This window comes from Anomaloglossus baeobatrachus, chromosome 6 (genome assembly GCF_048569485.1).
Source record: "Anomaloglossus baeobatrachus isolate aAnoBae1 chromosome 6, aAnoBae1.hap1, whole genome shotgun sequence".
NCBI classification, from domain to species: Eukaryota; Metazoa; Chordata; class Amphibia; order Anura; family Aromobatidae; genus Anomaloglossus; species Anomaloglossus baeobatrachus.
The window spans coordinates 244955615-244968493 of NC_134358.1; the positions used below are offsets into that span (position 1 = coordinate 244955615).

The 12879-nt window shown below is 44.2% G+C and overlaps 1 protein-coding gene across 1 annotated transcript in view; it reads right to left on the minus strand.

The window, feature by feature from the left end:
• LOC142243873 (uncharacterized) overlaps positions 1-12879 on the minus strand; it is a 227639-nt gene that overhangs the window by 81557 nt on the left and 133203 nt on the right. The gene's annotated exons all lie outside the window — the stretch shown is intronic.

Here is a 12879-nt window from a genome sequence, read left to right on the forward strand (position 1 = left end):
TACACAGCCACAAACCTGGCCCTGATTGTCCACAATTTCACTGCAACCACAGATCTGCCGCATATTTATCTCTGTGTGTGACAGGGCCTTAAGGCACGGAGCATAGCACATACAAGCTTTTTCCAATAGAGCATGGAAGCACTGCCCTGAAGCTTTCTGGGTTTCTGGCCAGTATGATCTTATGATGCGAACGCACAGTGATTGTGTTGCTGGTCCTGATAATCAAGTAGGAAACAGAGAATTGGTGTGCTCCTGAAAATTGATGTAGACACAGCTCCTTTAATGCCATTTCATTATCTATGAATTAGATTAGATATTTCTAGAAAATGCACAAGATTTAAGAATAATACTTACTAATTGTCCCTGAAGTCCTGGAGGACCAATTGTTCCCCTTTCCCCTTTATTACCCTAGAAATTAAAAAGGAAAACCCCCCCACATAATTATTTACCCAGAAAGCTGTATTCATTGATATAACATTATGACATATACTGTATGATATAAAATAAGACGCTTGAGAAACATATTTTTACATTTCCATTAACCACATTGTGCCAACTACAGTGAAATATCTTATCTTTAGTACAATTCTGAAAACAACTGTCCTCACTTCAGCAGACGATTACTATAGGTTTCTCATCTCTAGCCTGCTATCCTCTGGCTTCCACTACTTTCATCAATACAACTAATACTACTACTAATACTAATCCTTCCTTTTTGGAAACCATCTTTGCAAATTACACTTAGGTGTCATACACTAAGCTATCATGCTCTATTTCTCGATAACATGTGAAGTGCAGTCTCCACTCTTGCACTCACAATTCATAATTACCTTTTTTTAAAGGGAAACTGTCTCATTGAGTAATAGCTATTACTCAATGAGACAGTTTCCCTTTAAAAAGGGTAATACATGGGTGTACAGTGTGAAGGCACAGCCAGAAGGGCACAGTGTGCCGAGGAGGTGGAGTGTAATGAGGGGTAACAATATAAAGACTGTACAGTATAAAGGGCTACAAAGTAAGAGGACAGTATGAAGATGGGGCTCAGTTTGGAAAGGAGAGGGCAGTGTGGAGAGCATGTACCATAAGAGGGACAGTATGTTTTTATCATATTTTGTGCAGGGAACACAATGAGGAGCAAATATTTATTCAGGGGCAAAGCATGGGACAGATATTTGTATTCAGGAGCATTATATTCCCAATGCTACTTTTAAGTTCATGGTGCCAGAATGTACTGCAGAAGACCGGAGAAGATAGAAGTCTGCAGAGGCAAGCTGTGGCAGTGAAAAGTCATTATGATATCTGGACAAGACGAAGAAAAGAAAGAGAACAACTCTGAGCAGCGACAACATCATTTATTAGGTATTTTTTTAGGTACCTGGATGTAAATGTTTATTTGGTTCTTGGGATGTATTGATGTACTGATGAGAGTTTTTATGCAGTGTTTCTGTACTGATGGGAGTTATATGAATGTATTTCTGGTGGTTCTGATGTATTTCTGTACTGGTGGTGGTCTATGATGAATTTATGTACAGCTCGTGGTTCTGATGATGTTGAAAAAAACAAGTAGGAAAAGAGAACATGAAGCAAGCTCACCGATAATTCTGTAGACCCACAAGTCTGTGGACGTGGCTGGCAACCACAAGGCAAGAACAATATGGAAGGAAATTCCAGCACCAGAATCTTCCATAACATTTTCCTTAGCTTCTTTATTCAAAATTCACATACAGGTGTCTTAAAAACATGTAGCTACCCATGGGGTGAGCCCTATTAGGCCCCCGCCTTAAGCGTTTCGGAAGAAACCCTTACTCATAGGCATATTCTCAATCAATTATAATATGCAGTAGCGGTTTCTGCATCAAACCGTGCAATACCTTGTCACCGGATTTATAGGTCAGCTTCAGTCCTCCTTATGGAAACAACGGTAATGGGTGCACGCAGACAAGGAAAGAGAAAATCCAAACTGATATCCAAATAGTATAAATCCGCGGCAGACACCATCCAGTATTCCAAAGTGCTTTATTCCATCATAAAGTGCAGTTAAAAGTAGCGGGGAGAGAGCCGGGTGCAGGCCCCCTAATAAACGACGGCCGTTTCGCACTTCCTTGTGCTTCAACGGGTCTCTCCCCACTACTTTTAACTGCACTTTATGATGGAATAAAGCACTTTGGAATACTGGATGGTGTCTGTCGCACATTTCTACTTCTTGGACATCATATTGTCAATCAATGTGCTGGGGTAGTGATTACTGTTGAAATGATTGTGTAGTGAACAATGATTATCTTAGCTCCTTGCATCGCCCCAATGACTAGAATCTACAGGAAGAAAACAACTTCATTTCTTACCTGTAGCTGCTATGCAGTAACCCTGCTACACATAGTTTAAATGCCATTTACTTGCAGATTAATCCTATATCTGCAGGAAATTAGTGTTTCTCAAATTGACAGGTTCTCTTTAAAGTGTATCTATCCTTACAACTTTTTCAATAAATCAATATAATATAATATTTATTCATTTATATAGCGCTATTAATTCCACAGCGCTTTACATACATTGGCAACACTGTCCCCCGTTGGGGCTCACAATCTAGAGTCCCTACCTGTATGTCTTTGGAATGAGGGAGGAAACAAGAGTACCCGGAGGAAACCCACGCAAACACGGGGAGAACATACAAACTCCTTACAGATAGAAAGAGAAACCAAGGAAAAAAATGGTGAAAACATACCCTGCTGTAACTAAATAAAAGCATAGTGCATATAAACATAGGGTACTTAGTAAACACTGTTTTTTGATCAAAAAAAGCATAAAGCTATCCCACTAACGCCAAGGTGTACCCAGTTGGGATAGTACCTACACTCTCTAATATTAAAACCTTACCATGGGTCTAAAATAGGCCTCAATGTGGCTAAGGGCTGAGAGTGACCGGGTCCCAACAGGACACACAGTCAGGGGATGCACAGAATGAAATGCCCAGCTCGCTGAGAAGGGGGCCACACCCTATTTGTACTGAATACAAAAAAACTACATAAAAACAAAAACGTGAGCCGGAGTATGAGATGATACACATGGAGCTTGTGAGCTCATGTTCACACTGGCCATGAGACAAAGAGAAACCAAGGAAAAAAATGGTGAAAACATACCCTGCTGTAACTAAATAAAAGCATAGTGCATATAAACATAGGGTACTTAGTAAACACTGTTTTTTGATCAAAAAAAGCATAAAGCTATCCCACCAACGCCAAGGTGTACCCAGTTGGGATAGTACCTACACTCTCTAATATTAATGCTATGTTATTATAAAGCTACTATGCTTTTATTTAGTTACAGCAGGGTATGTTTTCACCATTTTTTTCCTTGGTTTCTCTTTGTCTCATGGCCAGTGTGAACATGAGCTCACAAGCTCCATGTGTATCATCTCATACTCCAGCTCACGTTTTTGTTTTTATGTAGTTTTTTTGTATTCAGTACAAATAGGGCGTGGCCCCATTCTCAGCGAGCTGTGCATTTCATTCTGTGCATCCCCTGACTGTGTGTCCTGTTGGGACCCGGTCACTCTCAGCCCTTAGCCACATTGAAGCCTATTTTAGACCCATGGTAAGGTTTTAATATTAGAGAGTGTAGGTACTATCCCAACTGGGTACACCTTGGCGTTGGTGGGATAGCTTTATGCTTTTTTTGATCAAAAAACAGTGTTTATTAAGTACCCTATGTTTATATGCACTATGCTTTTGTTTAGTTACAGCAGGGTATGTTTTCACCATTTTTTTCCTTGGTTTCTCTTTGTCTCATGGCCAGTGTGAACATAAGCTCACAAGCTCCATGTGTATCATCTCATACTCCAGCTCACTTTTTTGTTTTTAAACTCCTTACAGATGTTGTCCTTGGTGGGGTTTGAACCCAGGCCCCCAGCGCTGCAGGACTGCAGTGCTAACCACTGAGCCACTGTGCCGCCCAAGTAGTGCATGTAAATAAATAAATAAATAAATCTATGCAATATTTAGGGAACATTAGCATCTTCCTCATCAATTCTAGTCTACAGAATCTCTGTAAATGTTCAGAAATCGTCTCAATTCCCATAAAATCCCTCTAAAGCAGGGTCGGGCACCCCATGGGCCACATGGCCCTTTTGCAGTCTCTGCAGGAGAGACAGAAGAAGAGATCACAATCAAATGCTCCAGCAGTTCTGGCAGTCCTGGTGCAGCAATGGACGTATTAATTGCGATGCGGGGGCTGTGCAAGATATCCTAGGGTGTTGCGGGCCATCCTGGGGGAGGTACTGGAATGCTCTAAGGGTGTTTTGGCAAGTCTTGGGTTGGCGCTGGCTGTCATGTGCACCTGACTTGCTAAACACGTTGAGAGGTGTAGGCCAGGTACACGCTGTACAATGTCTGTCTGCTGGTAATCACTGAGTGAGCTGCACATAAATGAAGTGGAGATTAATTATTAAATCTTTGCCAACCAATTTAAAATCACTTAGGACTAGAGATGAGCCACCCCCTAGAGTTCGAGTTCAGTTCGGTTCGTCGAACAGTGCCCCGTTCGACGAACCGTTCGTCGAACTCTCGAACCCCATTGGAAACAATGGGAGGCAATCACAAACACATAAAAACACCTGGTAAACACCCTCAAAGTTGTCCAAAAGGTTCCAAACAACTCCCAAGACAACACAAACAAACACATGGGAAAGTGATAAGGACAAATACTCTTGCGAAAACTAAACAGCTGGACGAGTAAAAAGAGGAGGATAGGATACACAGATATAGGCATGGCATGCCCTTTAAAATCATGTAAAACACAGCAAGGGTTACTCCAAGCAGAGTCTCCCTTTTTTTCCAAAAATTGGGCCACAGACACCACTTCAGTGGCAGCACTTGTGCCCCAGTTGCAAAAAGGTTGCTTTGATTTGCATCAAGCACATTCCAAAATACGCCAGCCTTAGCTGTCGCCCGGATGACAGCGGGGAAGGTCTAGCAAAGTCTTTGCTAATCCCAGATCTGTTCATCTTGGCTCATTTTTAAAAACACAGCAAGGGTTACTCCAAGAGGAGTCTCCCTTTTTTCCAAAAATTGGGCCACAGACACCACTTCAGTGGCAGCACTTGTGCCCCAGTTGCAAACAGGATGTTTTGATTTGCATCAAGCACATTCCAAAATACGCCAGCCTTAGCTGTCGCCCGGATGACAGCGGGGAAGGTCTAGCAAGTCTTTGCTGATCCCAGATCTGTTCATCTTGGATCATTTTTAAAAACAACGCAAGGGTTACTCCAAGCAGAGTCTCCCTTTTTTCCAAAAATTGGACCACACAGACACCCTTTCAGTGGCAGCACTTGTGCCCCAGTTGCAAACTTGACAGGTACATTTGCATCAAGCACATTCAAAAATACGCAAGCCTTAACTGTCCCCAGGATGACACCAGGGTGGATAGCAAAGTATTTGCTGAACCATGACTTGTTCATCTTGGCTCATTTTTAAAAACACAGCAAGGGTTACTCCAAGCGGAGTATCCCTTTTTTCCAAAAATTGGGCCACAGACACCACTTCAGTGGCAGCACTTGTGCCCCAGTTGCAAACAGGATGTTTTGATTTGCATCAAGCACATTCCAAAATACGCCAGCCTTAGATATCGCCCGGATGACAGCGGGGAAGGTCTAGCAAAGTCTTTGCTGATCCCAGATCTGTTCATCTTGGAGCATTTTTAAAAACAACGCAAGGGTTACTCCAAGCAGAGTCTCCCTTTTTTCCAAAAATTAGGCCACACAGACACCCCTTCAGTGGCAGCACTTGTGCCCCAGTTGCAAACTTGACAGGTAGATTTGCATCAAGCACATTCAAAAATACACAAGCCTTAACTGTCCCCAGGATGACACCGGGGTAGGTAGCAAAGTCCTTGCTGAACCATGACATGTTCATCTTAGCTCATTTTTAAAAACACAGCAAGGGTTACTCCAAGTTGGGTCTCCCTTTTTTCCAAAAATTGGGCCACAGACACCACTTCAGTGGCAGCACTTGTGCCCCAGTTGCAAACTTGACAGGTACATTTGCATCAAGCACATTCCAAATACACAAGCATTTACTCTCCCCACGATGACACAGGGGTAGTAAAGTCCTTGCGGATCTATGACTTGTTCATTTTGATGAACGTTAGTCTGTCCACATTGTCACTGGATAGACACGTGCGCTTATCTGTCAGCACACACCCAGCAGCACTGAAGACATGTTCAGAGACAACGCTGGCAGCTGGACACGACATGATCTCCAAGGCGTAAGTGGCGAGCTCAGGCCATTTTTCAAGATTTGATGCCCAAAATGAGCAAGGCTCCAGTTGCAAAGTCATGGCATCGATGTTCATTTGGAGATACTCCTGTATCATCCTCTGCAGCCGTTGACTATGTGTCAGACTTGTTGTCTCTGGTGGCCTTGCAAAGGATGGTCTAAAAAAATTATGAAACGATTCAATAAAATTGCTGTTCCCAGCACCAGATACGGTGCTGCTGGTACGGTTAGACTGTTGATGACGAGACCGTCCCATGTTTGTCAAGTTACAACTGGGAGATTCACTCCGTGAACCACTGGGGTTTGGTGGAAAAGCCGAGCTAAGACTGAGTAACAGCTTCTGCTGATACTCCTGCATAGGTGCGTCCCTTTCTATGGCTGGAATTATTTCACAAAATTTGGACTTGTACCGGGGATCTAATAGTGTGGCAAGCCAGTAGTCATCATCACTTCTAATTTTGACAATACGAGGGTCATGTTGGAGGTAGTGCAACAAGAAGGCACTCATGTGTCTTGCGCAGCCATGCGGACCAAGTCCACGCTGTGTTTGTGGCATAGAGGTGCTAACCGTTCTTTCTTCCTCTGACATCTCCCCCCAACCTCTTTCAACTGAAATGTGACCAAGGTCTCCCTCATCTGCTGAGTCTTCCATGTCCATGGACAGTTCGTCCTCCATTTCTTCATGTTCTCCTGCACCTTCCTCAACATTTCGCCTGCTACCATGCGCCCTTGTTAATTCCTCTCCCCCACCATCCCATGCCTGCCGCCTTGGTGATGATAAACGTTTGGACTTTGGTGATGTTGTTATCCCTTGCGCATATGAATCTTCATGTACTTCCTCCCCTTCCTGTTGAACCACCCCCTGACTCCGAATAGTGTTTAGCGTGTGCTCCAGCATGAAAATGACTGGAATTGTCATGCTGATAATGGCATTGTCACCGTTAAATATATTCGTGGCCATGTCGAAACTGGCAGAAGGGTACATAGGTCCTTGATCTGAAACCACTCCATCAGGGTGATCTGCCCCACCTATGCATCTCGTTGGCCCAGGCTATACGTCATGAAGGATTGCACCAGTGCTCGGCGGTGCTGCCACAGTCGCTGTAACATGTGGAGAGTCGAATTCCAGCGTGTCGGCACATCGCATTTCAGGCGATGAACCGGCAGGCCGAAAGACTTCTGTAGCGATGCAAGTCGCTCAGCTGTGGCTGTTAAACGGCGGAAGTGAGCAGACAGTTTTCGTGCCCTGTGCAGAGTCTCCAGAGCTGCCCACAACTCAGCCGCTGTGTAACTCTTATTTCCAAGACATTTCAAGCTAAAGACCGCCTGATGCCGTTGCGCTCAGCTGCGGCTGTTGAACGGCGGAAGTGAGCAGACAGTTTTCGTGCCCTGTGCAGAAGGCCATCTAGGCCGGGATAGTGTGTTAAAAATTGCTGGACAACAAGGTTCAACACGTGAGCCATACAAGGCACGTGTGTCACCTTGCCCAGGCGAAGAGCCGCACCCAGGTTTGCAGCATTGTCGCACATGGCCTCACCTGGCTGCAGGTTGAGTGGAGACAACCATTTACCAAAATCAGTCTCCAGAGCTGCCCACAACTCAGCCGCTGTGTGACTCTTATTTCCAAGACATTTCAAGCTAAAGACCGCCTGATGCCGTTGTGCTATGCTGCCAGCATAGTAAGGAGGTGTGCATGATTTCTTGTGCGCAGTTACAACGCTGGTGGCCTGACCAGGCAGGCTTGGGGCGGAGGTAGAGGACCCAGACAAAGTTGAGGAGGCAGAAGCGTTGGAGGAACTTATATATACAGAGAATTGACGCACAAGTCGTGGGTATGGCAAGACTTGTTCAGCAGACCCTTCTCCATCTATCACCATAGTTACCCAGTGCCCAGTCAGCAACCTGTAACGCCCCTGTCCATACTTACTGGTCCAAGTATCAGTGGTGAAATGCACCCATTCACACACAGAGTTTCTCAAGGAAGCGGTGATGTTGTGTGCGACATGCTGGTGTAGCGCAGGCATACCTTTCTTGGAGAAGTAGTGGCGACTGGGCATCTGGTACTGGGGCACTGCGACGGACAGAAGGTCTCGAAAATCCTCTGTGTCCACCAGGTGGAAAGGCAGAATTTCGGTAGCCAAGAGCTTACAGAGGGATGAAGTCAACCTCTTAGCTTTGTCATGGGTCGGAGGAAATGGTTTTATTTGTACACATCTGAGGGGCAGAGATCTGGTTGCTGTGTGTAGACGGTGGTGAGTAGGGTGTCCCTGGAAAAATGCAGGTTTGTGAGGAAAGTGCAGGCATAGACATGATGTTGCCTTCATCCAACGTTCGTGCTATCGATGTCTGAGAGAGCTGTACACACGCACTTGTTTCCCCTTCCAAACTAACTGACGACCTAACAAGCAAACTGCCTGTTGTGGTTACAGTGGTGGAAGGTGTGCGTGGAAAACCAGGTGTGACAGCTGTCCCCCCCAGTAATAGAAGATGAAGAGCGCGCGGATGCACTGGAAGGGGCAGGCGGTGGTTGGCCCGCTATGCTAGGCCGCATTGCAGCACAGTGAGCTTCCCACTGGGAATTATGCTTGGTATTCATGTGACGATTCATGGAAGAAGTTGTCAAACTGGTGAGCTTTTTGCCTCTACTTATAGATTCCCGACAAATTTTACAGATCACATGATTTGGGAGATCTTTTGCAAGGTCAAAAAAGGACCAGGCTAGGCAAGGCTTAGAGGACATGCTACCTGCAGAGCCACCCCAACTTGTGCTCAGAGGCAGAGTGGTGGCTGAGGATGCAGTTGTAGACGTGCTACCAGTACTCCGACTCTGTCCAGGAAGGCGCAAGGTAACTTCGTCGTCAGTTGCATCCTCCTCCACCGCCTCTGTTGACCTCCTCAAGTGTCTGACTGTGGGTTGACAGTAAGTGGGATCTAGAACTTCATCATCAAGCGTTGTGTTTGCACTTCCCTCGCCCTCAGACCTAGTCTTTTCCTGCCCTGACCGAATATTTAATTTGTCATCCCAATCTGGTATCTGCATCTCATCATCATCAGTATGTTCCTCATTGTCTCCACCAACAGGTGTTACAGTTTGGGAATGAGGGTCTACATTATGCTCAGAAAGTTGGTCATCAGGGCCTGAATCTGAGTCACAAAGGTTCTGGGCATCACTGCAGACCATTTCCTGGTCTATACTCACTGTATCTTGGGAGCAGACCTCTGATTCACAGGCTATAGTGTGACTGAACAGCTCTGCAGACTCAGCCATCTCAGTTCCACCATACTGTGCAGGGCGGGTGGAGACTTGATAGCTGGGAAAAAGCAATTGTGATTGGGATGACAACTCAGAGGACTGTTTTTTTGATGTGGTAGTTGAGGTGGAGGAGAGGGCACTTGTTGGAGCACTTGAGATCCATTCAAGCATGTTATTTTTTTGTGCATCATCTACCTTTCTTACAGTTGTTCGGGTCCGTAAAAAAGGGAGCACATCGGATTGTCCAATTTGTATGAATCAGCTCACCGTATAAAAGCTCAAGCCCGATTCCGTCCTGGAGCACAGACAGGCACTGCCACAGCCCAATGAAATGCAGAAAAAAGAGGATGTCCAGCTCTTCAGGCAAAGAATCACGTCTTTATTTCATCATGCAGACACAGAGAATGACAAGACCAGCACTACGCATTTCAGGTGAAAACACTCACCCTTAATCATGATGCTGGAGAGACGGCGCTACAGAGTTTATATGCAAATGCTAATTAGCAGAAGAGATGATTAAATCACTTAAGCACTTTACATATTCAAAAATAAAGTTACCATGAAAGTTATTACATGTAAAATAAAATGCAAATACAAATACAAAATAGGTATCAATGGTTTTCTGGACTAAGTTAGGAATGTATATAAATTCTGACATATTAATTGTGGTGCACAAATATGCATATGCAGATATAGCATCTACAAGTAAGTGCACATACAATATATGCAAATGCATGACTATATATATATGAATGAATCTGCACATATATGAGGGTGCACACAAAAATTTTTTATGTGCATAGCTACAATATTTTTTTTAAAAATGTATTTATCTCCCCCTCATGTGCTATTGAAAAATCATGCTACCTTTAATAACAATTTTGGGTGCAAAATGACCAGAGTTGCCTAAAATGACCCATTTTTGTGCAAGCGCTGTACTCCAATGAATTTTTAATAAATTTTTTTAGGGAAATTTTTTTTTTTTATTATATAGAATTTTTTTTCCCGGTTTATTAATATTAGGCTGTACCCAACTGAGTGAGAGGAAAATATATATTGTGTTCAAGCAGAGGCCACCAAATCGTATTGTGAGTTATAACTATCTGTCAGATAATACTGACAGAATAACCAAACTCTAAAAGTGCCACAACTGGATTTTGCAATGCATTCATTTCTGATTACAGCATTTGGGATTAAATTTCAACAATTTCAAGAGGAACTAAAAATGCACCCTGCGGCTAACATGCATTCCAACCAATATGAAAGAATCCATGCGCCGAAGACAAGGCAAAGAAAATCGCATTGTGGCTGAGCAGACATAACACACAGAAACCACACAATCCGCACATAGTGTGAATTAGGGTTACATTGGTTAAAAGTGAATTTGCATTGATTAAAAGTGAATTTTTTATGTTGTGAGTGACTGAATTGCCTATAAATATTTTCAGACCTAATGCTCATGCATCTGGTCAGTGTTAATGAATATGTAATTACCCGCATTGTGGCTGAGCAAACATAACACACAGAAATCACAAAAACCGCACATAGTGTGAATTAGGATCATATAAGGTTAAGGGTGAATTTTATATATTGTGAGTGACTAAATTACCTATAAATATTTTCAGACCTGATTTTCATTAGAGATGAGCGAACCGGTCCTGGTTCGGCGCGAGGTCGGTTCGCCGAACGGAGCTCCCGTTCGAGTTCGGTTCGTCGAACGTTCGACGAACCGAACTCGAACTGCATAGGAAACAATGGCAGGCATTCACAAACACATAAAAACACCTAGAAAACACCCTCAAAGGTGTCCAAAAGGTGACAAACAACTCACAACACAACACAAACACATGGGAAAGTGACAAGGACATATACTCATGCGAAAACAAAAGAGCAGGACAAGGAACAAGTGGAGGACACACAGATATAGGCATGGCACGCCCTTCTAAAATCATGTAAAACACCGCAAGGTGACTCCAAGTGGAGTATCCCTTTTTTCCAAAAATTGGGGCCCACACACACCCACCCGTTCAGTGGCAGCACTTGTGCCCCAGTTGTACACTTCACAGCTAGATTTTCATCAAGCACATTCAAAAATACGCCATACTTAACCGTCCCCAGGATGACACCGGGGTAGGTAGCAAAGTCTTTCCTGATCCCAGCTCTGTTCATCTTGGCTTCTTTTAAAAACAATGTAAGCAAGGGTTACTCAAAGCGGAGTCTCCCTTTTTTTCCAAAAATTGTGCCCCACACACCCACCCCTTCAGTGGCAGCAGTTGTGCCCCAGTTGTACACTTCACAGCTAGATTTGCATCAAGCACATTCAAAAATACGCCATACTTAACCGTCCCCAGGATGACACCAGGGTAGGTAGCAAAGTTTTTCCTGATCCCAGCTCTGTTCATCTTGGATCATTTTTAAAAACAATGTAAGCAAGGGTTACTCCAAGCGGAGTCTCCCTTTTTTCCAAAAATTGGGCCACACAGACACTAACCCCTTCAGTGGCAGCACTTGTGCCCTAGTTGTACACTTCACAGCTAGATTTGTATCAAGCACATTCAAAAATACGCCATACTTAACTGTCCCCAGGATGACCCCGGGTTAGGTAGCAAAGTCTTTGCTGAACCATGACTTGTTCATCTTGGCTCCTTTTAAAAAACACAGCAAGCAAGGGTTACTCCAAGCGGAGTCTCCCTTTTTTCCAAAAATTGGGCCACACACACACCCACCACTTCAGTGGGAGCACTTGTGCCCTAGTTGTACAATTCACAGCTACATTTGCATCAAGCACATTCAAAAATACGCCATACTTAACCGTCCCCAGGATGACACCGGGGTAGGTAGTAAAGTCTTTCCTGATCCCAGCTCTGTTCATCTTGGATCATTTATAAAAAACACAGCAAGCAAGGGTTACTCAAAGCGGAGTTTCCCTTTTTTCCAAAAATTGGGCCCCACACACACCCACCCCTTCAGTGGCAGCAGTTGTGCCCCAGTTGTACAATTCACAGCTACATTTGCATCAAGCACATTCAAAAATACGCTATACTTAACCGTCCCCAGGATGACACCGGGGTAGGTAGCAAAGTCTTTCCTGATCCCAGCTCTGTTCATCTTGGCTCCTTTTAAAAACAATGTAAGCAAGGGTTACTCCAAGCGGAGTCTCCCTTTTTTCCAAAAATTGGGCCCCACACACACCCACCCCTTCAGTGGCAGCAGTTGTGCCCCAGTTGTACACTTCACAGCTAGATTTGCATCAAGCACATTCAAAAATACGCCATAATTAACCGTCCCCAGGATGAGACCGGGGTAGGTAGCAAAGTCTTTCCTGATCCCAGCTCTGTGCATCTTGGATCATTTATA